The sequence below is a fragment of the Rhagoletis pomonella genome, unplaced genomic scaffold (assembly GCF_013731165.1).
Source record: "Rhagoletis pomonella isolate Grant_MI unplaced genomic scaffold, Rhpom_1.0 Rhpom_scaffold_00006, whole genome shotgun sequence".
NCBI lineage: Eukaryota > Metazoa > Arthropoda > Insecta > Diptera > Tephritidae > Rhagoletis > Rhagoletis pomonella.
In genome coordinates this window covers 81,489,777-81,496,272 of record NW_023458560.1, presented here as the reverse complement: position 1 = coordinate 81,496,272, position 6,496 = coordinate 81,489,777, and positions in this window count along the sequence as shown.

Here is a 6,496-nt window from a genome sequence, read left to right as displayed (position 1 = left end):
ATTCAATTTCAATGTAATAATAAGCAAGTTTCAAGTGCCTATAAAATTTATAGTATAAATTACCGTTGATTTATTAGATTTTTTTTTTGCCGAAGGTATTTCGGTTTTATTCCACACTAAACTAAATTTTGTTTATTCGTTATATGGAAGCGAATTTGTATTTTAATTGAAAATTCTTAAAAATAAATAAATATATAAACATTATTGTCAACAATATTTATTACTTTCACTGTGGGAATTGCAATACGGTTATCAAAAATATTAGTATGTAGTTCATTCATTTATCAGTTGAAATAAATTATGCAAATCTCTTTGCAAGATCACCATTACGATCCATTTTGATGTACACAAGTAATTGAAATCGATGGCAAAGGACATTGGTGACATCAATACAATTGCACATACATTTGTACATATATTTGTACATATAAACATATTTCAAATATGACTCCCATTAAAAGAAAACCACCCGCGGCCTCATTTGTTACTTTTCATCAAAAAAAAAAAATTACTGCATCGATTTGAGTAGCGTTTAATACTTAGGTACGTAGATATAAAACTTTAAGTAATTTATGAATAAACTCATGATGGTTATATTTATTGAATGGAATCAAAATCGTAATGCGGTGGGAATGCCATCCATTGGCTGGTGGACGCCTTCCGGTTTGCGATTCATTAAAAGACCTTTGCTAATTTACTAAATTTACAGCCTGCACGGTGTTCATACTACGAGGCTGGTTGGCGACTTGCCGCAAGCTGAATATTATTACGATGTATGTGCATGTATGCATATATAAAAATACATATATACATAGTATGTTTAAGTGTGAAACGAGCTAATTTTTTATTAACGTACCTAGCAGGAAAACTCTGAGCGAAATGCCAATTTTTAATTTTTCGCTAATTTCTCTGTAGTAATTGTCTCCATTTTGAAAGTATTTTGCTTGCCGGCTTTGACTTTACTTTTATGTTATAAATATACACATAAATACACATACATATGTATTTATGTATGTATGTATGTATGTAAATATATAATAATATAAGTGCCCATACTCGCATATTTGATGACAACAGAAACACTAACACTAAGTATCCACACTCGCATTTGTTGTATGTATGTGCAAGCGTTAAAAATAGAAAACGCGTATTAGATGACGAGACCGGTATTTTCTGGTTATGGGAATGGGAGTCGATATTCGAGTTATGAAAGTGTCAGTATTTATGGGTGGCGCCACACCCCTTTTTCAAATAACCACTAATATTGTCCTATAAGTACACGATATATATTATATATCTCCAAATCAAATTCCAGTACTCTAACTCAAGGACTTCCAGTTCAATCTAGATGGGGATGCTCAACACTATATCGATATCGACCTATCTCGGCAGCAGTTCGAAAACGAAAACACCCTATCTCGGAAAACTTTTCAAGAACGCCCTACTTCAGAATTTGATTGAAGAACGCCCTATTTCAGCGTTTGATTGAAAAACGCCTTATCTCAGAATTTGGTTGAAACACCTTAAAAATACAAATCAAAATTTATTGGTTATTTTCAGTTATAAAATATGTACATAAGTGTATCTAGCAAGGTCTAGTTTTTTTTTTTTAATTATCGTCCATATTTAAAAAGTAACGTTCTGTTATAGGCGGCATACGCGGTGCGTCTGACTCGTGAGTCATTTGCGTACGTGTTGACTCGCCTTCGACTACACACAGTTGAATCATTCATATTTTCACAAACACATTCAAACAGACTCGCGAGTCAGACGCTCTGTATATGCCGTCTATTACGATATAAAGGCCTCGAGAAAATGTCTCAAATTCAGATATCTGTTACAAAAAGTCATATATTTATAGGAACTTTTTTAATGACAAGCTACGTAAATGATATGTATCCTAGGGATATATACACAATTTAGTCATACCCTTCAAATTTAGGGGATGCGTAGCTAGAAAAACTGCATATTTTCAACCCGTTTTCCGACCTCTGAAACGCATCCGATTTAAGATTAAGTGTTCGTATTGAAAACCTACATATTACAACCGGCATGGTCTAAGCACGGATAACAAACACTATGGGTAATAAAAGATAAATAAAAAATCTGCATATAAAAAGTTGTCCGATATTCCTCAAAAAAGTATATGGCCCATTTTCGAAAATTTTCCTTTATGTACTTTAACGCTCATATCTTCAACATTACTTAAATTAAATAAGACAATGGGCCGTATGAATAAAAACTGAGCAATTGCTTTTTCTTAAAATTTCATACCTGTTACTTCACTTTTGTTTGAATAAATCGAGTAAAAGGTCTGAAATATTAAGAAAAAGCAATTGCTTATTTTTATTCATACGGCCCAATGTTATTGATGTTTTAGAACATCTAATATAATGCGAATATGCAGTGCACCCAGAAAAAGGTTTAGTTTTAATAACCAAGATTTGGTTATAGTGTACAAGTGGCATAGTTGGATATGGCGAAATAAATATATAGTTCACGAAAGTCTGCAATTTACTTAAGACTTCTAGTTGGGACAAATGTATATTTGTTAATAATTATTATAATTACAAAACGACTACCTTGATTGGACAATATTGTTAGTTGAATAAAATCATTGTTGAGCAAATATAAACAATGCTTTGGTTGATACAAGTTTTCAATTAATTTTGTCAACTTGCCGTAGACTTGAATCAGCTAACCGTTTATTATTGGGAAAAAAGTTTCAGTTTGACACAAATAAAAATTTACTCGATGTTTGTTGTGTTTACTTTCTTCTTTTATTTGCATATATTAAGCATAAAAATACGTACATATTTACATAAGTTAGTTACTAAAGTAAATAATACATATGTATATGGTGGTAAGAATTTCCTAAAAAACAACGATGAAACAGGAACAGTCGTGCGAAAACCCAGGTCAATATCTGCTGGAAGTATACTGCTTTGCTTTTTCCTTAGCTAAATAGACACTTTCAAATTATAATTCACATGAATTATATATCCACTGAAAAACCCCGGTTGGCATCAAACTTTATATTTTTAATTAAACTTTAAACTATGCGCGCACCGAAACAACCCGCGATGATAGCAAAACTGAAACTGTGACAAACAAGTATGGGCATGTCATAGCACACATGGCGCAGCGATCGACATGCCATAGCTTACTGAGCGCTCTGGGACCACATGCGTGTTTCACCCATATACGAACAGCGGTAGCGGAGCAATGATTTCCACGCACAATGCAATGGTCGGCATACTAGCGCATTCAAACGATTCAATAAGTGGGACTGTGTGCATTGCTCAGCTGGCGCTCTTCGTATGTGCTCAGAGAGCGCTCAGCATTCTTTAGAGGTGGCTCACAAGCATGAATATGTTCCACTCTCAAACCAAATCGTGGTTGCCTCAACTAAGATTTGGTAACTATGACTAAACCACGTGTTGAAAGAAAGCTTATCTGCATTAGCAGAGCTTAATAACATCCTTTTATGAACCATACGTTAGATTGAATGGAATTTGTAGAAATATGCTTCAAAGAAATATTTATTAGTATTAACCAAACCCTTCAACTAAATTAACGATTTGTTACAACCTAGATGAATATTAGAAGCTTTAATATATTTAGTTATAATTACCAATCGATGGTAATAGTTCCCAATCCTTGGTAACAGTTCCCAAATATTGTCAAAATTCGGGAACTAAATATCTTTAGTTGTCGAAACTAATCCTTTTTCTCAGTGTGAAGTGTGACAGTTACCATTTGAAATGCAGAATCGGATCACCCTCGTTCTTCATTTGAATACAAATTTGCAATAACTTCAAAATAAGAAACATATATTCTGACGAAGTCTTCAATAAAGTCTTAATTTGTTAATTCTAACCCAAATGCGTATTGAATCCTCGATAAACCCGCATATGTATAGAGGGCAGCAAAAATCCCATAGAGGAAATTATGCATATCGTTACCTTACAGAGTACTTATAAAGCTATATAAAAACTAAAGTGCTTCGGTTGCAAATTCCTTCATAACGGTGTTTTTAAATACAAACTGAAACAAATAAATTGATCCAGTGGCTGTTTTTAAATTCTATTAGGTCCTTACTGAACAGCTTGCCAACTTTTATACAAAGCTGAGTTTCAAATGAAAATGAGTTTGGGCCTGTAGCAAATCTGACCAGTTGTCTTTTAGTGTCACTTCCTTCTTTTGCCAGCAAAAGAAAAAAAACGCTAAAGCAATCTCCTTGCAGACACAATTACGATAAATATAAAATAAGTATTTTAACAATTTCAGCCTTAAAACGTTTATTTAGGCGAAAAAATCATAATTATTTTTTTTTTAGGTAACTTTGGGTAGTTTTCAAGTGGACTGTTCATAAGAGAAGTCCCAATTAAAAAAATGGCAGCATGAAGATATCTGTCGCAACTATTGTGTAATTTTTGAGATTTAACGTTTTTTTTTAACTTTAATGATTTTAGATACTTCGAAATGTTAAAATTAAACGGTAAAAACGTTCTTGACAAAACAAACGAATCTCACTAGTGTAATAAAACTACTGTGGCACTAAATGAAAAAAAAATACATTTATTGACAGATGACTATGATTTAGAAACTAAAATTCCATGTTTACAATTTTTATCGATACACTCGAAAGTAATATATGTATATGAATGTGCATAAGGAATACTGTGTAAAAATTTCCCACGCCAATATTTATACCCGAGCGCACTTGTGCATAAGGGTATATTAATTTTGTTCACATAACGGTTGTTTGTAACAGCCAAAACGAATCGAGATAGATATAGACAAATGTATACATAAATGATCAGGATGAAAAAAGAAATCGATTAAGCCATGTCTGTCTGTCCGTCCGTCTGTCCGTCTGTCCGTCCGTCCGTGTACACGATAACTCGAGCAAAAATTGAGATATCTCAACGAAATTTGGTATGTAGGTTTCCCTTAATCCAAGGTAGGTTGGTATTGAAAATGGGCGAAATCGGACTGTAACCACGCCCACTTCCCATATAACGGTAATTTCCAGAAATACGAAAACTGCGATATTTTAGTAACTAATGAAAATAATTCACTCAAAATTGATATTTATAATAAGTTTTAGACGAAAAATAAGAAAATTGTAAATTTTTGGAAAATGGGCGTAGCCACGCCCACTTATGGTTAAACGTGTATATCTTGGTAACCGCTGCTCCAATTTCTTCCAAACTTGGCACAGTTGTTGGCCTTGGTACAGCATACTAAATTGCCAAAAATTTAAAAAATCGGACAATAACCACGCCCACATCCCATATAACGGTAATTTCGAGAAATACGAAATCCTCGATAAATCAGTAAATATTAAAGCTAATTTATTCAAAATGATGGTTGCAACAATTCTTTGCCAGGAAATACGTTTATGATAAAATTTTGGAAAATGGGCGTGGCACCTCCCACTTATGATCACGTATATGTATCTCGCTAACCGTTCTAGCAATTTGTACCAAACTCGGTGGTTATTGTGCTTGCCACATGAAAGCAAAATGTTGAAAATTATTGAAATCGGACTAAATTTCAGAAATGCTTGAAACTGCAATATTTCGAAATTTAATGACGCTAATTTACTCAAAATTGATACACCCCGGCTTACCATCTAGCGGTAGCTATTGGAAAGGTGAAAAAACATATATTTAATACTTGCGCCGGGTATTTAATGTTCGGCTCCACCCGAACTTAGACTTTCTTACTTGTTAATTGAATAACACTATGTAACAAGGTTTTTGTCCCTGGGTTGTAATTGTTATTTCCTAGTCAGTTAGGTCCCAAAAGTATAGAAAACAGCTATTGTCGCAAGATAACTTTGCTTTTGTGACCATGGCAGCGCTTATCTGCGTTTATTTTTATGCTTGTTTGTTGAAAACTGATACACGAGCGCATACAACTTGTTTTCTCTACATTTATGTGTGTTAAAACTAGTGTTGGGCAGTATCGATTCCAAAAGTACTCAGTACTCGATGCTGAAAAGTATCGACAGTACCCGATGCTTAAAAGTATCGATACCAAAGTAGTAAATACACAAAAGTACTCGATACTGCCCAACACTAGTTAAAACAACAAAGTCGTCGCAATAAATTTTGCAACATTTTTGTGATTTATTGAGAGTTGTTTCTTATTTTATTACAGATAAATTCGTTCAAACATGGCTTCGCGAGGCTGCAAGTATCCTGCAGATGCATTTTGTTATGTCTGCGGATATTTTATCAAAACAAGAGCGAATAAGTACTCTTTGGAAACAGGTTTTAAAATGTGCGAAGCTTACAATGCTTATTTCGGCATGCCTGTGGGTGATCAAGACAAATCCTGGGCACCTCATTTCGCGTGTGAAAACTGCAAAAGGACTTTGGAAGGTAAGACATTTTAAAACTATATTGCTTTGTTATGGGTAAAATAAATGTTTCTATTAACTTTTTTATTAGACAGTACTTTTCTTTTCTAATTTTTTTTTTTT